General features: G+C 51.5%; 1 long non-coding RNA gene across 13 annotated transcripts; it reads left to right on the forward strand.

The window, feature by feature from the left end:
- The first annotated feature begins 280 nt into the window (after positions 1-280).
- Positions 281-11,123, forward strand: LOC117710019 (uncharacterized). Of its 13 annotated transcripts, none has more exons than XR_004607034.2 (5): positions 281-444; positions 2,281-2,378; positions 3,097-7,220; positions 8,420-8,560; positions 8,664-11,123. It is a non-coding gene; the product is annotated as an uncharacterized LOC117710019 (long non-coding RNA). The 13 variants fall into 13 exon arrangements; XR_004607033.2 differs by having other exon boundaries at positions 8,799-11,123; XR_013110852.1 differs by having other exon boundaries at positions 3,097-3,157; positions 3,819-3,947; positions 6,175-11,123.
- Positions 11,124-23,855: the final 12,732 nt, after the last annotated feature.

A 23,855-nucleotide genomic window follows, 5' to 3' on the forward strand; every position in this document is an offset into this window, starting at 1 on the left:
CCGGGCCCCGCCCCCGCCGCGCCCGGATCGCCGCCCCCGGCTGTCCGCCCCCGCCCAGCCCAGCCGCTGCTAGGCAACCGCCAGGCCCGCTCCTGCGCCGTCCTTCCTATTGGTGGGTTTCGGAGGCGGGGGCGAGGGGAGGAGCTAGGGGCGGGACTCGGAGGCTGGGTGGGAGCGGCGATTGGCTGGCCGCTGGGAGGCGGAGGCGCGGCGTGCGCTGAGGCCCTGGAGCTGCCGGAGGGGGTCGGAGCGACAGCCGGGCTGGGGGCGGGAGGCGGGGGCGGGGTGGCGCAGGAAGAGCTAGCGCGGGGTGTGGGCGGTGCGGGTGGCACCGGCGCGAGCGCGCGTGGAGGCGGCACTCGGGAGGCAGCGATCGGGGCTGCAGGCCCTCAAGGGTCCCTCTGGAGTGCGCGACAGGGGCCGGTGGCTCCCGCGCTATTGCAGGTGAGTCGGCGAGGCGTGCGTCGACCCTGGACGGTCTTCCGGAAGGGTGGACACCGGGGCCGGAGTAGGTGGAGACGGAGGAAGGTGCTGAACTCTAGAGGGAGGACCCTGGACCCTGGAGGCAGGATCGGGACAGGGTGGGCCCTGGGGCGGGTGCTTGTGGTGGACAGGTGCTGAGCGGAGGGTGGGGACCTACAGTTGGGTCTAGGATTCCGGAAAGAGGACCCAAGAGAGGGGTGAGTGGGGTGTGGAGCGAATCCTAGGGGGTGGTATGGTAGGGAATTGGGGCGGGGGCGGGAGTCGGGTTGGAAAGCCCCGGGGAGGAGCCTCCCGGCACAGCCTGGAATTGCCCAGTGGCTGGTGGTTTAAGAAAGGTAAGGCTTGGCTGAGAAAACTGACCAGGTTGGCACACGGGGTTCCAACACTGTTCCTTTGGAGAAATATTTACATCAATTAGACGAACAGAGAGGAATTATTTGCTTTACATTGTAAAACACCAGAGCTGAATGTTTCCTTTTAATTAAACATAACACTCCAGCATCCGTTTCCTGGACAGCTGGTTACGCCACTCCAACAACCCAGAGGGCACAAATCCACGGCGGGCGGGCGCGGCTGTCAGGCCTCAGACGGCCCCTATTCACTCTGCTCCATGTGTAAGGAGAAGGGAAAGGAAAGGTTTAGAAAGCACAGGACAGAGATTTGGTTTCCTGATCTTCCTGCCACTGGCCTCAGTGTCCCCTTTTTTCCTTGTCGTCTATATCACTTCAGTGTACGTCCCTGTGTATCTATTTTTGGGGGTTCTTCTTGTTGTGACAGAAAGCCAGCTTAAACTGGCTGTCAAATAAGGACCTGTCAAATATTGTTCACTGCAACTGGTTGGTCACAGCCGCCACTCCATCTCCCTCCCCAGTCTATTTAGACCTGCATGGTATAGTGCCTACTCAACCACACATTGGCCCCTCACTGATCTGACCGCCAACAGGGAGCTGTGTACAGGGGTAGAAGCAGCCCCTCCATGCTTGTCCCAGGTCAGGGCTGTAGAGGAGAACAGGAGGCAGCAAATGCTGGAGCCCTGTCTGGAGAAGGGCAAAGTAGCTCCCCGAGAAAAGTTCCCGTGGCCGGGGCCACTCCCCCTTCCACAACATCCCAAGTCTCTTTCCTGGGCCTGCCTACCCACAGTCAACCCATTTCTGTGCAAGGAACACTCTCATGTGGATGGCGGACACAGGCCTGTCCATGTCCCAGGAGGCTGGCCAGCTGCAGCAGAAGCCCACAGTGGGAAGAAGGTGTCAGGACACTTGAGTGACAGTGTCTCCATCCTGCCTGCAGCTCAAGGCACTGTGACCAATGGCTAATATGACCGGATTACCTCAGGGGTGAGAAGGGGACAGGAGAGAGACAGGACCTGTGTTCCCTTCAGCTCTTTACCGGGGATGACCATAGCATGAGTCCAGACTTCAGTGCGGAAGCCTTTCTGACCCAGGAAACAGCTCCTTCAATAGTAGGGGGCACCAAAGGTCAGAGGTCATGTTGCTGAGTGGGTGGGCACACTGTAAGCTGGACAGTCACAGATCAGCAAGACGCTGACTCCACGTGGATTAGGAGGCCACTCTTTCCCTGACTCCTTTTCATCCAAAGACCATTACAAACTTCATCATATTCTTTTTCCCATTACATTGGAGGCTGAGGAATCTGCTTACTTTCCTGAAAGTTCAGCAGTCTGGTAGCTAGGAAATAGTGGCCCGTGTGTGAGCTTGCACCCACTTCCGTCCATGGGTATAGGAAGCCATTGTGAAGGTGGAACCATTGTCGTTGACTCCTCCTGTGCCTTCCCAGGAGAAATGGTGACAAGTGTCACCCAGGGTGATGACTGACAGCCAACACACCCTCCCAGACCTTCTGATACAACCCGGCTCTTCCTATACTGTGCTGAGGTGAGATTGGGGCTCATGGGTCCGAGTTCCAGGGTGGAGGGGAACAGGTTTCAGTGAATGAGCAGCTCTGGGAGAAGTCACTGGAGCAGAGGCAGACCATTGTCCATATGCTGCTGGCTTTCCCACTCAGTGCTCCCTGAGTGGGATCTGCAACCACCTCAGCCATAAACCCATGTGTGCACTTTCCTGGGCCCCGGCCTCACTCTCTCCACACTCGCAATGCTGAGCACAGGTCCAGGCCAGGAATCACCACCTCTGACCCACGGTGCTGCAGGTCATGGTTCAGGGTGGGCAGCTCTGGAGTCGAGCTGGGGTGGGGAGCGCCAGTGTGTATGTCTCCACCGGCTTATTTTTAGTTACGTTATATAAGTGGTTTCATCTCGGCGTCATGTAGGAAGGGAGGGGGGGTCTCAGATTTAATTACAGGATGACAGCCTTGCATTTCAAGCAAGCTGTTCTCCTGGCAAGGCAGGCTCACGGATTGGGAGCCTGTGCTCAGCAGAGGCTGCCCTTCGAGAAGTGACCGACCCCCCCCCAGCAGACTGTCACCCCACCTTCACCTCCATCCTCAGCCACTTTTCTGAGCTTGCCTTAGGCGGATAGCCATTTGTCTAAGGTCTCCAGAGATGGTGTGAGACCTGTGCCTGTTAAGGGAATACTCTCCACCCCCAGCCCACCCCGCCCCCACCTCCACCTGGCAGCTTCTCTTCTCTCCTAGGGAAGGATCTCCCAGCCAGACCTCTCCTGTTTTCATTCCTGGATTGAAGCTTCTGTAATAGGTAACCAGAAAGTTCTAGAGTAGGAGAGACAGAAACACAGGAGCTTGGACTCTCTGGGGCTTCGGGAAATGCCTTCCCTTTTTCCCTCCACACCCTCATGCCACATGGCTTCTGCTTGTGCCAGACCTGAGAGCAGAAGTGTTCTTGTATTGGGGGGGGGGGGTGCGGGGGGAGGAAGGAAGGGGAATCGCTCTGATTTCAGGACAGTCTTAATGGCCGGCCAGCCAGCTAGAACTTCAGGTTGAAGTCTCAGTCCTACCAGCAGGAAGTCTATTTCAACTGCCAGCAGCCTCTTGGGTTTCATCTGGCCCTCAAGGCATAGCCTGGCACAGTGGAGGGGGACAGGTTGAGACCTGACCGTCACAGGCTCAGGGTGCAGTGTGAGGAGAAGTCCCAGGTTTAAGATGTCCATTCCGTAACCTGTCAGCTGGCATGGGCGGGGCAGACTCAGCTGCGGTTCTGTTCCTGGGCTGGTCCCTAGTCTCCCAGAGCCCCCAAAGCAGAGAGATTAGGGTTCTGTGAAGTGTTGGGAGGAGTCAAGTCATGTGGAGGACTTACCGTGTTTTAGCGGCTGGTACTACCTGACCAGAGTGCCTGCCCTCTCCAGTTGTCCCTCCCAAGCCCAGCAGGGACATACAGTAGGCACCCCCTCCCCTACCAGAGTGCTATGCATGCTGCCATGTCCCCATCATGACCGAGTGCAGATAACAGTCCAGAGAAGCCTGAGGAGACAGGAAGACTGAAGGTCCCCTGGAGTCCCTCTGGATCCTGGACAGAAAGAGGACATTAGGTAAAATCTGGAGAACCCTGAGTGAACTGTGGACTTTAGTTAATGATCTGTCTGCACTGGCTCCTAAACTGTGGTAAATGTATCACTAAGGCAACTGGCTAACAGCAGGGGCTGGGGTGGGCTCAGGGAGACTTAGGACACCTGAGACCCTGGGCTTCCAGTCCCGGTACCACTTGAAAGAAGAGAAAAGGATGTGGAAGATCTTTGCTCTGAATGAGGAAATGTGGAGCAAAGGAGCCTGCGGGGCCCCGGGCTGCAGGTCAGAGGGTGCTGGGAGTTGGCCCTGCATGGCTGGCCCTGTGCTGCTGCCTGCTAGAGCTGAGGTCTAGCGAGCAGTTCCGCTCTCCTGCCATTCCAGATGTGGGTGCTTCTTCCTCCTCCCAGACTGCACCTCAGGTTTGCTCTTGACCTGACATGGTTCGGAGCTTGCTTCCCTATAGTGACTGCCGTGTGGGTCCTGCTTGCTGCTGTGGGGAACAGATCAACTCTGCACACCTGCCTGTTTCTTCTGTTCCCTCTCAAGCATACAGTGTGTCTGAAAGGAAAGGTGGTCACTCTCCTAGTGGGGTGCTCTCCTGGTGGGGTACTCTCCTGGTGTGCTCAGCTGGGGGATGGAAGTGTGAACTAGATCTTGTGGCTTTCCAGAGTGTTGCCTGGCCCCGCCTCCGTCCTCTTAGCCACAGGGCCTAAATCGACCCATTCCCAGCTGTGGCCTCCCTGAAAGCCTCACTCCTGAAAGCAGGCCCAGGAAGACAGAGCCATTCTACTGAGGGTGCTGAGTGTGGAGATGTGACCTCCCCACGCTGCCCTGTTGCCGTGGTGTAGGGGGTTAGCCTCCCCAGCAACCATTCCCCTTATGTAATCTGCACATCACACAGGCGTGACTCCAGGTGCCTGTGGGAGGTAGCGCGGGGGTGAGCTCAGGGGCAAACAAGCCTTCAAGTTTCCTTGGGTGCCTCTCCTCTTGTTACATTTCAGCGTCATCCTGCGTCTGCCAGCTCGGTCACCCACTTGCCTATTAGAATATATTAACTGACAATACAGACTTAAATAACTTGGGCAGGTGACAGGCTGCAGTGGGGGGCCTCTGCACCAAACCCTTCTGCAGAGGACCATGGGTGTGCTGGGGTGGGTCGGTGGGCAGGAAGGGGCAGGGAGCAGTCCGCAGTCCAAGCATACACAACGCCAGGGTGCTGAGATATGCTGAGGTGTGGGTGCCCTTGGCAACAAGGAAAGCCCACCCTGTGGCAGTCACACCCATGCCTTCTGTAGGCACCCAGCTTGTGGTAGGATTGTGCCGTGAATGAATAAGAGAGCTGAACTGTCATCAGAGCATGGCCAGTCTGCGATGACAGCTGTAGCAGCAGCCTGGGTACAGGCGGTCTCCGCTGTGCCCACTTGCTCTGCAGAGTGCCCTCCATAGGCCAGAGTGGTCACTCAGCTGACTTCTCAGGGGAGAGCCAGACACCAAACCTTGCTTCCTGCTCACCGAATGTGCTCATCTAGCCCCTTTACTTCCTCACGGCTCTGCCTCTTAAGTTGAGTTGCCTTGAAGGTGTCCAAAGGCGTTTTCAGGTTGCGGCAGAGGAAATAGTTTCCCAGACTCTGGAGTCAAAAGACACAGCCCTGAGCCCTGGTGTGTTCCACCGGGTCCTTCCCCACCACACCCCCATCCCCAGCTGGTCCTGCCAGAGTGAGAAGCCCAGACATGTACATGCTGCTTCACATGCTCACAGATGGCTTCCCTGCTCAGGGCTGGCTGCTGCTAATTTTGGCTGCTGGAGGCTCCGTGTGCACTCTCTCTTTTTTTAATTCCATGTTTATTTAAAGCCAGATTTTGAAATCTTGTCTTCAACTCTGAAATCTGAAATTGTCTTGCCGCAGATCTTAACACACACACACACACACACACACACACACACACACGGCACAAAGTTTTGGGAGGATTGATGAACAACTGGCCAGGGTCTCCTTACAGCAATGCTATTGTGTCACCACAGAACACAGGAGGTCCCCAGTACATGCCTGGTGTTTCCATGTAAACAGGGGGAAGCTGTGTGGAGATCTGATTAGAGACTAGAGGCTCCCCTGCTGCCTGGTGCTGCAGGAGGTGCAGACCAGGACAGGACTAGCTCATCACACCCACAGTCCTGAAGTGGGACCTGGTGTGGCCCAGGAATCTAGGACCCCAGTACCAATCCCCCAAATGGCTCTTGGATTTTTACAGCTGCTCTTACCCGTGAAAGCCACGGACAGGCTCTTCCTGCTCTCTGGGGAATCAAGTCCACCTAAGACTTAGGAGAGGATGTGTGTCCAGCTTTCTGGTGTGTTGACACAACACTGGGCTGCTCTTGGGCAGACGGTGTCTGTGTCAGGACACACACAGTGGAACTCTGTCCCCTCACTCTGGGACCCAGAAGACTCCCTGGCATGGTGAGTGCTGTACCCCATTGCATGCCATGCTACTGCACACCTGCCCGTCTGCCCTTCCACAGCTCCCTAGGATGTGTAGAAGGGCTTTGGCGAAGAATGATTTTGAGGAAACTGGTCAAGAACTGAGGTATAACCAGTTCCAGGAGGAACGCCTGCACCAGGAAGCAGCAGGGCGGCCTAGGCACCAGCCAGGTTCCCGCACCAGCCTCTGCCTCTTCCCCACCATGCCAAGAAAAGGAATGGTGCTGCTTCCACTCAGAGCCATCTGCAAACCCCACCAGGCAGGGCCTTCCTAACACAGAGAGCTGGGACGGTGTTCCTGGCACGTCTGGTCAGACAGGAAGACAACTGTGAGAAAGACTAGTGGAGTGTTAAGCCTGGGAATGTCATTGCTCCAGCAGGCTCACTTCTCTCAAGGTTGAGAGACACAGATCTTTGTAGAGGAGTGTAGAAAACTAGCTGCCCCCTGTCCCTGACAGGAAACCATGACTCTAAAAGAATATGCAAGACATTTCACCCCCATGCAGCCGAAGGTCGGCTGTACAAACCTTTCCAAATGTCACCCTGCAACCACTGCTGACAGAAACTCCGGAGATGCCAAAGCGCCTTGGGATCTGCTGTTAACTCTCACCCCAAGCTGGAGGGTTTTGTTTGTTTGTTTGTTTGTTTGTCTTGTTTCTGCGGGAGCTAACAAAATTCTTTGTGCACAGCCTGAGGAGTTGGCTTTCTGAGCCTTGGAGCTGGTGGTGCAGGACTCCGTGGTGTTTTTCCTGTCTTCCTGGGCTCCTAGAGGTCCCAAGGAGAAAACCCCATGCTCAGGTTTCCAGAATGGACGCTTAGGTAGGACAATTCTGGGACACTGGAATTAAATCGTGGTACTTGGTGGTTTCCTCAGACAGGTCGGAGGTGGGGTATTCTCCGAGCACTTTGTCTGCTGTTGCTGTTAAACCAGGAGCAGATGGAGCAGAGCCCATAAAGCTCCTGGCTCCTGGGCATCCACCTTGGATGTCTTTTCCTAGAACCTCATGCCTTGGGTTTTACAATAGACTGCCACTTCTGGGCCCCTTGCCTAGCAGGGGGCTGGAGGACTCCCTGAATCAGGCTTCCTCTTTCTGAGGGTTCCCTTCACTGCCCCCTGGTGGAATGTCAAAGAAAGGAGCCCTGCCTCAGGGCAGGTGAGTTCCCTGAGGTTGAGGTGTGCACAGCAGGAGGCTCCGGGCCAGCAGGGGGAGTGCAGGGTTGGCTGTACCTAGGAAGGGAGTGACCTAGCAATCACAGACTCTTGGCTCACCCTGTCTCCAGAGAGAAGAATAAACTCCTCCCTTCAGGTAGAGGGAGAAAGGAAGGCTGGCTGTGGGCTCTGCTGGAGCCTGTAGAAGGGACTTGGGGGCGGCTCGTGTACCTATAAGGCTGGTGCTTCTGGAAAATACTGCTTCATGATGTTTCCACAGCACCTAGAGACATCCGCCTACCAACTTCAAAGTCATTTTTTTTTCTTTTTCCCCTGGGTGTTTTGTTGTTGCTGTTTTGGATTTTGGTTAGTTGGCTGTTCCTCTGTTTTTGAGAGAGGCTCTCATGTAGCCCAGACTGGCCTCAGACTTACAGTGTACTTGAACTTCTCCATCCTCCTGTTGCTACCTCCTAAGGGCTTTCCCCCTGTTATTTTAAACCATAGCCAGCCTGGTGAGCATGCACTGGTTTTAGTTAGTTTGGTTTCCCTGGTGGCTGATGAGGAGCCCGTCAGCCCCTCCTTCCTGGGTCTCTGTTGTTGATGACAATGACGATGATGACAATGATTTTATTCCATTGAGAACTTCACATGTGAACACCACACATACATGACTCCAGTGTGTGCTCCTTCCAACTCTACCCCACACATGTTCATGATCTTTAAGCACTATTTTTACATATTTAATGTGTATGTAAACATATATACACACATACTAATAACCCGCTGGGTCCACTGTGCTTTGATTTTGTGTACATACGTCCCTGCTGACTACTTGGAACTGGACAAGAGTCTTCCTTATTTTAAAAAGGAGTCAGAGCCTCTGCTCCAGCTTCTGTGGGAGGGAGCTTGCAGGTGCCTGGAGACAACCAGCTTGCACCTGGCCGAAGCTCGCAATCTCCGCTCTTGATGAAGCATGACAGATGCCCATGGACACGGACACGTGAGTGAGGTGAGAGAAAGTCCCCACCTGCTCCTTACAGACCCCTGTGCGAGCCCAGGCTAGCACGATGGTCAAGAGACAGCCACCAAGGAGCCTGGTCATTCCCTGTCAGGTTGACAGCACCCCAGGACTGAGGGGTGGAACATCTGAGCCTCACTCACAGGGTGCTGGAAGGGGAACAGTGACCCTGGGCAAGGTGAATGCTACTAGCCTGATGATGAGGTGGTACACAGCCTTCTTCCGACAGGCAGCAACTATGCCTGCCATACTGGCGGGCTGAAGCAAGAATAGGCTTGCTGAAGAGCCACCGCAGCTATCCCTGCTCTGCTCTGAGGACCAGCACCTTCATACCCACCCCACTCCCTCCGTAGTCCTTGCTAACCTGGTTGCCGCTGTCACTACACCCTGCCACAGTCTGGCCTCCCCACCTTATTGTCCCTGTAAGCAAGGGAGCTCAGGCTAGCCTGTCTCGGGGGATTCTTCTGACTCCCACACCAGGAGTTCATCCCTCCTACCATTGGAGTCCCAGGGCTGAACTCAAGGCCTCAGGCTTGGCCAGCAATACCTCCCACCACTGACCCAGCAGAAAGTTGTGTTTGTTTGTGTGTGTGTGTGTGTGTGTGTGTGTGTTTGAGACCTGGTCTCTGTGTAGCCCTGCCTGTCCTGAAACTTGCTGTGTAGACCAGGCTGGCTTTGAATTCAGAAATACACCTGCCCCTGTCTCCAGTGCTGGAAACACGCCCAGTTCAGTCTCGACTCTCATCTTGTCAAACATCCCTGAGATCTTAAGCTAAAATGAGAACAATATAAACTACTTTGAAGCACTTGTCACAAAAGCGAGCAAGGGTGGTGGCAATCAGAGGCTGAGCAGCAGGGTATGGGGCTGGGGGCTGGCAGCAGGGTGCAGGGCCAGCATCCTTTCCTGCAGGCAGTGGCTCAGGTAGTCATTCCCAAGAACTTATTAGCTCCCGGCTTTGAGCCCCTGGCAGGCACTTAGCCGGGAGGAAATGCCTGTGGCTAGCTCAGGCTGTGCCAAGGGAGTTTCCACCTTCCCTCCCGGTTCCAGCAGCAGTGAGGTCCCAGGGCCTCTGGCCACATCGGGCCACAACAGCAGCTTCATTCCTAGGAGACGGGTCTGAGTCAACATCTGTGGGCTCCTGCTCCTCACCAGATGGGCTTGCAGCCTTCAGCTTGCCACAGTCTGGCTTCAGCTCAGTCTCCATCGTCACCTCGGCCATTTGCTCTCTCCTCTCTTTAAGCAGAAACAAATGTGATGTGAATGGATTGCAGGTCTGTACCTGCTGTCACCTGCACACACTTCCAGAGCCGATGTCACGGGTTAGGTTCTGTGGGTATCAGGCCAGAGGCCCCCACACTACCACTTGTTGGCCACTACAGGGCTTTGCAAATGAAGTTTTGGTTTTTTACTGTCTTTAAAATATTTTTTATTTATGTATAGGAGTATTTTTCTTGCATGTATGTATGTGAACCACGTGAGTGCCTGGTGCCCTCAGAGGACAGAAAGGTGCATCAGATTCTCTAGACATACCAGGTCCTGGGAACTGAACCTGGGTCCTCTGCAAGAGCAGCTGGTGCTCTTAACTGCTGAGCCATCTCTCCAGCCCCTTGTCTGTTTTTGAGACAGAGATCAATGTAGCCCAAGCTGGCCTCGTATTCACTATGTAGTCAAGGATGACCTTGATCCGGTCCTTCTAGCTCCGCCTCTCAAATGCTGGGATTACAGATGGATGCAGGCACACCTGGTCCACTTGGGCATTGGACATTGGTTGGGCATTGAGCTACTTCTCCAGGTCGTGTGGGTGAAGTTGACTTAGAGCCCAGCCATGCTTTTGCACAGGTCTTCCTGGCACTGCAGGGTTCAGACACACAAACCACAGCTCCCAGAGCCTTCGTTTCAACGCGCTCTAGCTTGCCCCACAGGAAGCCGCTGGCCACCTCACACCAAGCCGGAGGCACTGGACTGACTGATTTTGCTGCAGCTGCCCCTGGTTGGCTTCCATCTGTGGACACACTGAGATCCCCTGCCTGTGTGTGGACACACTGAGAGCCCCTGCCTGTGTCTACCATGCTCTGGAAACCCCGGCCCTCTGCTCTGCTCTGTTCTCCACAGCTGCTGCCAGAGCTTTACCACCTCCCACTCTGGGAAGAGAAGCACGACAGCCTTGAAGTAGAGGCTGGTCCTCCGGTTGCCACTCTTACATCTTTGGTTTGAGACAGGATCTCATCTGTAGTCCAGGTTGTCCTCAAAACCACAGGGATCCAGCTCCTTTGCCCACCCTCCCAACCCCCCAGCACTCAGATTAAAGGTGTGTGTCACCATGCTCAGCCCAGTCCCCACTCTTGTCAAACGCCTCTCAAACCTTAGGCTTGTCATTAAACCCAGTGTGAGAGAACTTGGCAAGTACCAGCTGCAGATGGTCAGCTCTGCTCTCTGCTGTCCGCCCCTCTGGAATCCTAACCCTGCCCTCTCTGCTGCTTCTGCTGCTTTTGTAGAGAGATTGTTATATTTTTGTGAGCTCTGCTAGTTCTCGGAACATTGATTTTCCTTAAACGACTCCGTCTGATGTGGAAGTGAAGTCAGTTTCCAGGGCTTAACTTTTTTCTTGTTCTTTTTTTTTTTTTTTTTAAGACAGGGCGTCTTGGTGGGATAAAATTGCTGGGATAAAATGCCATGACTAAGGCAACTTTAAGAAAAGAAAGAGCTTTTGTGCCGGCTGTGGTGGCACACACACCTTTAATCTCAGCACTTGGGAAGCAGAGGCAAGTGCATCTTTCTGAGTCAGGGATTCGTAGTGAGACTAACTCATCATTATCATCATCTATTTCGTATATTCTATTATATATTACATATAATTTGTTACATAATATATTATTATTATTAGGCATATGGTTTTAGGAAGCCATGACAGTACAATGAAGACCTCGTGGCAGGAACATTTGAGAACTCACATCTTGTACCACAGGTAGAAGGTAGAGAGAACACACTGGGAATGGAACCGTCAAAGCCCACTCCCAGTGACACGCCTCCTCCAACAAGGCCACACCTCCCAATCCTTCCCAAACAGTTCCACCAGCTGGGATCTGAAGATTCAAACATTTGATCCCATGGGACCATTCTCATTCAAATCACCACATTCTATCCCCTGCCCCCCCCCCCCCATAGGCTTGTGGCCATGTCACAGTGCATTTAGTCCCACTTAGAAAGTCCCCATACTCTCCCAGTTTAACACTTTAAAGGTCCAAAGATTCTTCTGAGACTCAAGCCAATCTCTTAACTGTAACCTCCTATAAAGTCAAAAGGCAAAACACATACTGGCACAGACTATATTTACATAACTGTTCCAAAAAGGGGGGGGGGGAGGACTCTGAAATACCCAGAGCAAGACTGAAAGCCAGCAGGGTAACTCCACATCCAGTGTCAGAAGACTTGGACGGCCCCACCCTTCCAGCTTTGCTGACTTCCAGATCCATCTTTTAAGCTGGTTCCACTTCCGGCAGGCACCTCTACTCTCAGACCGTCACCATCTGGGGTCTCTTACAGCCCAGGCTTTACTTCTGCTCTGTGCAATGGCCTCTCAGGGCCTTCATGTGGGAGCTGCCCTGCCGTTGTTGCCTGGCCTCAGTGGCTCTCCCTAGCCACAGGGGAAAATTCCACAACCCCTTCACACATATATCCTTCAGGATGCCAGGACTACAGGGACAACACTGCCTAGTGAGCTGCCTGCTTGGGATGAGCCCTGAGAGTCACAGAGCAGCCTTTGTCTCTTCCTATGGCCCTTTCCTTTCACAGGCTGGAGTTCAGCTGGGCGGGGCCTTGCCCTGGGTCCCGCCTCTCCTTGACCTCACCCTGCTGTCAGCCCAAGCCTTGGCTCCAACGTTACATTTTCTGCTTTTCTCTTCCTTCCTGCATCTCAACTTTGTCTTCGCCACACTTGCTCTTTTTCATTGATGACCAGCACACTGTGATTACCAACAACCATGTGACAGGGTCGGCGTTAGGCTGTTTTGAAATCTCCTTGCCAAAGAAATCAGTCTATTCCTTTAAATCCAGCCTCTGGAAAATTCTTAAGACAAGGAACAGAAAGCGGCCACATTCTTGGCTAAAACAGCACAAAGTTGGCCTCCAGCCCAGTTGCTGTTAAAATCTTTGCTTCCAGCTGGGTGTAATGAGTGGCACACACACTCTGGAGACAGAGACAGGTGGATTTCTGTGAGTTAGAAGCCAGCCAGATCTTCATGGAGAGTCCCAAGACAGCCAAGGCTACACAGAGAGATCCTGTCTCAAAAAAAAAAAAAAAAAAAAAAAAAACCAAACAAACAAAAAAATCCTTCTCTCTAAGCCTCTTGAGCTAAACCACAGCCCAGCTCAGCACTGTCTTCCAGGATCTTACTACTGTAGGCTGTTAAGCCCTGTTTACAAATTCAACTGTTTTTTTAGTCCAAAGTCTTTCCCGAAAGAAAAAAAGTCCATTTCTCCACATGCACACACATATTTGCATTCTCACATGCTGCACATGTGTGATTTTCACAGATTAACTTTTTTTTAAGTTGTTGAGGCTAGAGAGATGGCTCATAAGCACTTGCTGTTCTTCCAGAAGATCTGAGTTCAGTTCCCAGCACCGTCATCAGGAGCGCAGCCTCCTGTAACTCTAGCTCTGCGGAGTCCTATGTCCTCTTCTGGCTATGGCAGTCCCCCTCTCACACACGCATGTGGCACACAGGTAAAAAAAAAAAAATAAATCTTTAAAAAACTATTTTTTTTTAAAGATTTATTTATTTATTTTCTGTGAGTACACGGTTGCTGTCTTTCAGACACACCAGAAGAGGGCATCCGATCTCATTACAGGTGGTTGTGAGCCACCATGTGGTTGCTGGGAGTTGAACTCAGGACCTCTGGAAGAGCAGTCAGTGCTCTTAACCACTGAGCCACCTCTCCAGCCCTTTAAAAAAACTATTAACCTGGATTGGGATCTACTAAGTCATAGATTTCAGTGCTCCCCAGACTCCGATCTGTCTCTCTGCTCCCTTGTATGTGAAATCTTCGAGTATTCCATTTTAATTAATGTATTGGTTTTCTGGCTGAATCCCTCTTTGGTGATTTTAGGTCCTGTTACTTTGTTGCTACAAACCAACCTCATCCTTTTCTTTTGAAACAAAGTCTCGCTATACTGCTCAGACTGGCTTATAGCCTAAGCAGATCTGGAAGGTGAGATCCTCCTGCCTCAGCATCGGAAGCTGACTACACGGCAGGGGCTTTGGTATTTTAATTGTCACACTGAAGATTGCAACCTACACTGGGGAACTTACACCTTAATTAATATTCACACTGTCCCTTCATGATTGGCGCAGAAGCCATGTGCATTATGACATCACACCTTGAGACTCTCACCTCAGCATACCAGTTGCTTGCCTTCTTTTTTTTTGTTTTTTTGTTTTTTTGTTTTTTTGTTTTTTTGTTTTTTTGTTTTTTTGTTTTTTTGTTTTTTTTTTTTTTTTTTTTTTTGTTTTTCGAGACAGGGTTTCTCTGTGTAGCCCTGGCTGTCCTGGAACTCACTCTGTAGACCAGGCTGGCCTGGAACTCAGAAATCTGCCTGCCTCTGCCTCCCAAGTGCTGGGATTAAAGGCGTGTGCCACCACCACCTGGCTGGTTGCTTGCCTTCTTATACACATTTATATGTCAGGGTTTAAACAGAAAAGGATTTCCCTTCTATCTCTGCACTGTACTTACCATCTTTGTTTTCATTCTGCTTCTCTGAGACAGTCTGGCTACAACCACAGACAGGCTACCCTTAATCTTGAGCTCCTGCTACCTCCTCGTCCTGAATCTGCCTTTTCCTGAAGCTGCAGATCGGCTCTGGCAGCATTCCCTGCGTGTTTGGGGCGGGGCTTTCCTTCACCTCCTGGCTCTGAGGTCTCTTTCTGGTCACTGCACTCTGGATTGGAAGTGCCTTCTCTTTTGGTTTCGCTAAGTCTTCTTCCTGATGAAAACCCAGCGGCCACCCAGCCTCTCTCGCAAGGGGATCTTTCCTGTGCATGTCTGCTGTGTGGTGTTTTCTTTGGTGCCTGTCATGTTGACTGTGACGACTCACAGTTTTCCTTGAGTTTTTACAATTTGTAAATTGTATTTGTTGAATTTCTTAAATTTGCAAACTGATGCCCTTCACTAATTTTGAGTCTTTTTCTTCATATCTTTTCTGCTACAGTCTTCTTTTAACAACTTGTTTATGCAGAAACGTGTGTGTGTGTTTGTGTGTGTGTGTGTGTGTGTGTGTTGGGGAGCCAGAGGATAATTCTGAGCATCCTCCCTTAAAAAGGGGTTTGTGACAGGGCCTCTCATTGGCCCGGTGTTCACCAGTTCCTGCTAGCTGGGATTACAAGTGCACACCCCTGTGCCCAGCATGTTAAAATGTGAGTTCTGTGGATAAGCCCCAGGTCACTCCATTTGGAAAGCAAGGACTCCACACGCCCATCAAGCTTGCTCAACTGGACAGGGAAGCCTGGCTCACAGACTCTGTTCTCAGACATCTGCCACTGAGCTCCCTAGTAACCTTGGGTCCTGGAGCGTTTGCAGATTCTTGTCCTCGTCTGTAGCTTCTGCTCTTCCTTGAGAAATCCCACAGTTCCATTTGTCTGCAGTGTGTAAGCCTCGGCCTCTGTAAGGCGGCTCTGGTCAGATGTCTGTCTGATGATCCAGTCACCTGAGCTGTCTCTGTATCTGCTGGCTTGGTTTTTATGACTTACTTTTATTTGTATTTATTTGTTGTATGGGGGGGGGGGGGGGGCATGGACTGCAGAGTCCAGAAGGCCAAGGGCAGAAGGTTGTCAGGTCCCCTGAAGCTGGGTTTTACAGGGAGTTGTGTTCTGGGATCTGAACTCGGGTCCCCTGGAAGAGGAAGACGGACTCCTAACTGCTGAGACATCTCTGCAGCCTGGACTGTCTTTTCCTTTGGAATCAGATGCACGGAATCATCCTTTGCATGACAAGTTACTTGAAGTTGTAAATGGGACAGTTTGAGTGGCATGCCATGTAGAGTCTGGTACAATCTTATTAGCTACCAGGGAATGCTGGTTTCTCTGTCTTTATGGCCCGTCACACTAGCTGGTTCAGGTCTCAGGTTTTGCTGCCTTCAGTGGCTCATGGGTCCCTTCTTAGCTTGACTTAGGGTTTACACCTCACTTGTGTGACTTAGGGGAAGTCTAGGTCTTGTAGGGTCTTTCCTAGGCTCATTATTTCCTGGGACACATACAGCCCCCCACACACACACAGCTCATCCCTCCTCCCACCCCAACCTCAGGGTAAACTGTACTTTTTTGCTGTGCAGTTTTGAACCCAAGTTCTACCTGGGTCAGAGCTGTGGGAGGGGAGGAGACCAGAGAGCTCCCATAAGGCATGCATTCCACACAGGATGCCTCCAGGCAGGAGAAAAATACCCCAGAGAGGATGCATCCCACATCAAATTTGGAGCCAACCAATCTGTCTTTCTTGATTTATTTTGTACGTGCATGCATGTGCTCACCTACTAGAAGCCAGAAGAGGTTGTTTGATCCCTTGGAACTGGAGCAACAGTCATTGCGGGACACCTGGCTCGTTATCTGTGACCTGAACTCTGGTCCTCAGTTGAGCGGCAAGCTCTCTTAATCTCTCCATCCCAGAATTGACACATTTCTGTGGAGTATCCAGATCCTATGCGTGATGCACTGTGGTCTGTGTCAGCCTCTTGTCTAAACTGGAACGAAAGTGTGTCTGCCTCTTCACATAGCCAAGGAAAACCAGGGATGGCTGGGACCAGGACTCCCCAGTGAGCCTGATGCGCCACCTCTGAGACTGTCTGGGAGAGCAGGGAACTACCTCTGGCATATCGCACTTGGAGTTGGGAGGACTTCTATGCAGACAAATGGTTGTGTTCTTATGGACAACTTCAAACTTCCAGCTAAGCCACGGGGGTTCACAGCTGTCATCCTAACAGAAGGCTGAGGTGGGTGGAGGATTGCCATACCCATGAGGCTGGTCCAGACTGTGTCTCCAAAACAGCTACGAAGTGCAGAGAGATAACTCAGAGCTTAGGAGAACTGACTGCTCTTCCAGAGGACTTGAGATCAGTCCCCATCAACCAGACCAGCCAGCTCACCACTGCCTGGGACTCCAGATGCTGGGATCTATTGTCTTCTGGCTTCCAAAGGTACCTGCGCACACATGGGTGTATGTGTGCATGTATGCATGTGTGAGAGTGTATGTATGTATCTGTGTGTACAAAAATATAAAAATAAATACTTAACCTTCCCCCCGCCCCTATAACCTTACAGCTAAATGTAAGTTAAATGCTTTGAGTCTGGAATTAGTGTGAAGAAATGAGGATAGGAATATGTTTACATTACTCCCTCACCAAAAAAAAAAAAAAAAAAAAAAAAAAAAGTTTCATAAGCGCAAGCCACAAGGGGACACTGTGGTCAGTGCTAGAGAACAAAATGGTTTGTTCTCTGTTTTGTGTTTGTTTGGTTTGGTTTTTTAAGGCATAGTCTCACCATGTAGTCCTGAAACTCACCGTGTAGACCAGGCTGGGCTGGAACTCAGAGATCCACCCATCTCTGCCTCAGTGCTGGCATTAGAAGTATGAGCCCCACACCAGTCCAACCCCAAATGGTTCTTAAACACAAATCGAAAATATTCTGGGGTGATCGGTATAGAAAGATTCATCTAACGTCACCAGGGAATGATGGATGCTTAGATAACTAATTCTCTAGCCAGCTGGTGTTTCCTGTTTAATCACAAACACCGGGAACACTGCTATTTCATCCTTCACCCCAGCTTTGGGAGTTCCTGTAACATGTGTATGTGGGGCCCTGTACAGCTGGGCCCTGTGGTAAAAAGTGAGACCAACTCTGCCCTTCCCAGACTCATGACTGAAACCTGACAAAGCAGCCTTGGCAGGCCCTGCCCCTCTAGCCAGGGAAAGTGTCTCCTCATGGTGCAGGAACATCTGCTGGTAAGCGAGCCTGTGGTCACTGGCCTCAAGCTTCCTCAAGCAACTAGGCTTGCTGGGCTGCCCTGGTGTTTGTAGGCTGGTGAGCTGTTTCCTCTAACTGGTAACATCAGGCCATTCCCTCCCAGGCAGAAGAGGGAGGCTCCTAAGAACCAGGAACCTTAGCAAGGCTAGGAAGATCCCTGAGGCTGTTAAAAGCAAGCAGCTGCTACGGGAGACTTCAGAGCCTTCTCGCCTGAGGTGGACAGGGCAGTGGGTTTTTCAGTGATATGACTGCTGGAGGGTCCCCTTGCTCTTGGAAGGGTCCCCACCAAGGCACTGTACGAACCCAATAAAACCTCTACTTCATCATCTGAAACCTGGTGAAATCGTTTCTTTATCTTTCCCTGCCTGAGATGAACAAATATCTGTTTGCGGCTCCCTGGAGAGTCACCCGTCCAACTCTACACGTTCTTTTCTTACTGTCTGTGTGTGCATGCATGTGCACTGTGTGTGCATGCATGTGTACTGTGTGTGCATGCATGTGCACTGTGTGTGCATGCATGTGCACTGTGTGTGCATGCATGTGCACTGTGTGTGCATGCATGTGCACTGTGTGTGCATGCATGTGTACTGTGTGTGCATGCATGTGTACTGTGTGTGCATGCATGTGCACTGTGTGTGCATGCATGTGCACTGTGTGTGCATGCATGTGTACTGTGTGTGCATGCATGTGCACTGTGTGTGCATGCATGTGTACTGTGTGTGCATGCATGTGTACTGTGTGTGCATGCATGTGTACTGTGTGTGCATGCATGTGTACTGTGCACAGTACATGCAGTGGTCTTCAGACAACTTTGTGGAATCATTTCCCCCCTTTGAGTGGGTTCTGCGGGTCGGACTCAGGTCCCCAGGCTTCCAGTACCTTTACCTACTGAACCTCACAGGCTCTCTCTGTTCTGGTGACAGCCAGTTGGCCTGGCTGGAGCTGTGGCCCCATTTTGAGGTCTGGTTGTCACTCACTCTGTTGGCATCTCTCTCGGCTTCAGATCCCACCTTGACAGATCCATCTCCCTCAGGCTGACACCTGTGTACCCCAGAGCCATCGGCCACCCTCTCAGAGACTGAGCTGGAGTTAAACAGTCAGCCCCGGCCCCGCCCTGCCCACAGGAGCTGGCCTGCACTGTGCACGGTGGCTCTGTCCTGGTTCTGTTGCTCTCTTAGGGCTGGGAGTGGAACGGAAACAAAGTGAGGTCTGGCCATCCCACACAAAACCACAGAGGGGCTTCCCCAGGATTGGCAGGCACAGAAAAAAGAATAGAAAACGGCCAGCTTAGAAACTGAGATGCCTGTGCCTCCTAAATGCTGGGATTACAGGCGTGTGCCACCACACACAGCCCCTGGTTTTCTTTTTTTCTTTTTCTTTTTTCTTTCTTTCTTTCTTTCTTTCTTTCTTTTTTTTTTTTTTTTTTTTTTTTTTTTTTTTTTTTTTTTTTTTTTTTTTTTTTGGTTTTTCAAGACAGGGTTTCTCTGTGTAGCCCTGGCTGTCCTGGAACTCTGTAGACCAGGCTGGCCTTGAACTCAGAAATCTGCCTGCCTCTGCCTCCCAAGTGCTGGGATTAAAGGTGTGCACCACCACTGCCTGGCCAGCCCCTGTTTTTCTTGAGACAGGGTTTTACTACACACCTGGGCTGGCCTTGAACTCCTGATCTTTTTGCTTCAGGCACTCAGGTATGGAGACACCTAACCCATGGTTCTGGGACAATGGGACAGCTACCCATGAAAGAATGAAGTTAGAGTTGCCAGCCTCACACCACATACCAAGTTACCAGGGAACAAAGACCAAGATAAGGACCAAGCCAGAGAAATTATAGGTGCAGGTAACAACCTTAGGTCAGGCAAGAGGTTTTCAGCTATGACATCAGAAACAAAAGCCAGCAAAAGAGAAAGTAAACCTGGCCTCATTAAAATTAAAACCTGCAGAGACCTGCTGGCCGATATGCTACATGGTGTGGGTGGACAGAGGACCAGAGGTCCACCTGCTGCCATGCTGTGTGGTACAGGCAGAGGACGACACCCAGAGGCCCACCAGCCGCATGGCCAGCAGTGCAAGCCACTATAACATGCAAGCATGTGGTGTTCAGACAGGAGAAAAAGAGAAGTGGAACAACGGGAACACTGTGGAACAGAGATTCAGAACTGGAGACTCGAGGGCGGGAGGAATAGCCTGTTGTGAGTAGCCCGCCTTGCCACCGTAGGCCACGGTGAAGTTCCAGCCTGAGCTGCCGCAGAAGACCATGTCTGAGTCTGTGTCGGTGTCGGTGGCTCACATCACCACTAAAGACCAATAGGATGTCTCTGGTCTGGGCAGCTGGGACCATGTAGATGTCCAAGGGTTGAGCAGAGCTGGCCCCGCCTCTCACTGGCTGCTGAAGAGTGGGCCTTGTACCCTGCCTGGGCAGTTTGAGTTGGCCCACCCTAACACCCACCTCATGTATGAACTGCTGGATTGCCTGAGAGGCCAGGCCCTACAGACCCAAAGCTGCAGGATCTCCATGACACAGGGAAACAACAGGACATCCGAGAGGAATCCTGTGAGGGTCCACTAGCAGTGTCCAGAGGCCTCGAACCAGACCAATGAGTCATTGCAATGAGCATTTGCAAGTGAGCATGTGGACAGAAGGGTGCACCGTGGGACACAGTGCAGTTGCCAAGATGATGTTTTCTGTTTTGTTTTTGTTATTTTTTTAAGATTTATTTTTATGTATATGCATACACTGTAGCTGTCTTTAGACACACCAGAAGAAGGCATCAGATCCCATTACAGATGGTTGTGAGCCACCATGTGGTTGCTGGGAATTGAACTCAGGACCTCTGGAAGAGCAGCCAGTGCTCTTAACCACTGAGCCATCTCTCCAGCCCTGTTATTTATTTATTTATTTTTAATTTTTGTTGTTTTATTTTCCTTGGAGTGAGGAGGTTGCAAAAGTGGAGACGCAGGAGCAGGGAGGTGGGGGAGTGGGACTGGGGTGTATGAGGTGGAACTCACAAAGAATCAATAAAAAGTTAAAAAGATTAAAAATTTGAACTTCAAAGAAACCATAAAAAAATAGCCAGCTTACAGAATGAGTCAAAATTATGAGAGTTCTAATACCCAGACTATGTGCAAATTTTATTTTATTATTTTTATTTATTTTTGGTTTTCTGGGACAGAGTCTCACTGTGTTACCCAGACTAGTCTGGAATTCACAGACTAGTCTGCCTCAACTTGGGTTCTGGGATTAAAGCCATATGCCATCACCCCCAGCTCAGAGTAAAGAATTTTTACAACCAGAACAGGACATGTCTCTGGAGATCACAGATGGCCACTGGCTGTCTGTCTCATCTCACTGGTGAATGGTAAACCTGTGTGTATTCCCTTGAAGACCCATAACTTTCTCAAGAGGCTGCACTAGGTCACAACAGGGCATCTGAGAGCTCCTCCTCCCATGAAAGAGATGAGACGAGAAAAGCTCACACATCCTTAAACATAAGAGAACATGTATGTAAGGCTGAGAGATGGCTCCATGGTAAGACCAAGGTTCAGTTCCCAGCACCTACGCCAGGCAGCTCAGAATTACATGTAACTCCAGCTCCAGAGGATCCCACGCCACACACACACACACACACACACACACACACACACACACACACACACACACTTGTGTGCACACTCACACATGCGCACACACACACAATTCTTAAGGGGAAAACCAAACCAGGCCCACACACCCTCATGCACCCGTTTCATGCCTACCAGGATGGATAGTGAATGGAGAGTGAGAAGCCACCTTGGTGCAGCTGTGGGAGATGTAGCTCTCAGCCACCCTGTTGGGAGTGTGATCTGGTAGAGGCACTTGGAAAAGTTGTGGGTCCTCAAGGGAATACACTCAGGTTTACCATTTACCAGGAAAAACAATGGCAGACTCTCATCTTTTGTTTGTTTGTTTGTTTTGTTTTTCGAGCTCACCACCAACTTATTCACAATAACCCAAGTGTAGAAACAAACAACCCAACATCCCAACATGAGGAATGTCTACAAAGGAAAGTCGCTCCAGGCAGTGGTGGCGCACGCCTTTAATCCCAGCACTTGGGAGGCAGAGGCAGGCAGATCTCTGAGTTCAAGGCCAGCCTGGTCTACAGAGTGAGTTCCAGGACAGCCAGGGCTACACAGAGAAACCCTGTCTCAAAAAACAAACAAACAAACAAACAAACAAACAAAGGAAAGTTGCCTGGACATTGGAAGAGCCGCTTCCTCTAGCAGGTAACTGGGAACGCACGGCAAGGAGTCCATCACTGAAGAGCACAGACTGGGGCTGCATATTAGCTATTTTTCTTACTGCTGTGACTAAATACAGGCAGCAGCATGAGGAGGGAGGGCTTGTGGTTGGTGAACGTGCAGTCCATCATTGATGATGGGCTAAAGCCCACCAGGCCCACAGCCGCTGTGGTCCACTTCATCCCCCGAGGCTCCACAGCCATGCCATCTGAGTGACCTTGTTGGCATGGGCCTTTAAACCCTAAGCCATCTCCTGGGTCCTGTGGGGGATGTTTTACATCCAAACTGGAAGGGAAGCTACAGCAGCAGGTTAGTGGTTGCTTTGGGTTGGGAAGGGGACAGGTCAGAGATCTGAGTGACACCTAAGGGGCTTGGGTTTCTTTTGAGGCTTAGAAAGTGTCTGAACTCACCCAGAGCCACCATGGCCTCACTGTGACTTGAGGACATGACAAAGAGCTAAGGTGCCATCCCCAGCACAGTGCCCAGGAGCACCGGGTGGGTGGACAGCCTCTCAGCCCAGAAACCAGTCTTCTAGCTGCTTTCTGACCAAGATGTAGAACTCTCAGCTTCTCCAGGATCATGTCTGCCTGGTCACTGCCGTGCTCTCAGCCATGATGATAATTGACTGAACCTCTGAAACTGCAAGCCAGCCCCCAATTAAGCACTGTCTCTTAAAGAGTTGCCTTGGTCACGGTGTCTCTTCACAGCAATGGAAACCCTAACTAAGATATGACAGGAGACTGGGTACTATGGATGGCTCAGGGATGTCTAGAGGACAGGATATGTGCTGGGATAGCAGCCCTTTCTCCTCCAGGCCGGTGGGCTTGCCACAGAATCTGAAAATGTTGATGAGAAGCATGGCAGAGTAGCAGGTGTCCCTGACCCTGGGGATCCGGGTGTCCCTGACCCTGAGCCCTGGTCTTCAGGTGCACTCCTGGGAGGAAAGGGCCCAAGGAGCAGCTTCCCTCTGAGCCTGCAGTCCTGTCCTGTCACACCCCCACTGCTCAGATCTGCCTAGCTGGTGGAACATCCCCTTCCTCCCAGAGGTGAGGCTAGGGGATAAGAAAGAACACATTGCAGCTGTCAGCAGCTCTGGGCTGCAGCCCTCAAAAAACTGACCCCCAATCCTGGTTGGAGAAGCTTCTCTCTGCAGTGGGGACAGAAACTGGTCAGAGAACTGAAGTAACTGTTGAGAGCTCATCTCTAACATCCTCCCCTGGCCTCTCCCCCCCCCCCCCCCAGAGGTTCAGGAAGGCAGGGCAGAAAGGATGAAAAGCTGAAAGCTGGGAAGGAAGGAAAAAGGTGACCAGGCCACAGGGGGCCCCACCATCACTAGGGGTTGGTGTCCAGCCACACCCAGATGGTGCAGCGGCAAGAAGGTCACAGCAGGAGGCTGGCATTTGTAATGTCCAAACCTTGAGAAACAAACATGGAGGAAAATGTACATTATGAATTATCCAGGCTTAGTCATCTGTCACGGTAGTACAGACTAAGACAGGCTTTGAAGATGAGCCCATAGGAGTCGAAAGGTTTGCCACCAAGCTTGAAGACCTGACTTCAATCCCAGGACCCACATGATGGAGAGAACAGATCCTGAACATTCCCTGGCCTCCAGATATGTTCCAGGCACCACACACAAATAACTGTAATGAGAATAAGACAATAGCCCTCAGTGGTCCCAGAAGTCAGCACTTCCTGCAACAGCTTACCTCTTTGCTTCAAACCCAGGGTTTATGAGAGCCAGGGAAGCGCTCTACCCATGAGCTCTCGAGGCAGACTCACAACGAACCCCCAGCTGGCCTGGAAATTGTGTCTCTCCTGTCTCCACCTCCCTGGTGTTGGGACTACAAGGATGAGTCGCCATGCTAGACTTGGGTGCGTGGAACTTGCATTTTGGTTACCAGGGTACAGGACTCACTAGAAGGGATGGGAACATCTGAGGATCCTGCCCTGAAGATTTCACATGTGAAGGAGCCCAGGCGAGGGGCCAAGGCTTCAGCAGCTG

Source organism: Arvicanthis niloticus, chromosome 6 (genome assembly GCF_011762505.2).
Source record: "Arvicanthis niloticus isolate mArvNil1 chromosome 6, mArvNil1.pat.X, whole genome shotgun sequence".
In the NCBI taxonomy this organism is placed as follows: Eukaryota; Metazoa; Chordata; class Mammalia; order Rodentia; family Muridae; genus Arvicanthis; species Arvicanthis niloticus.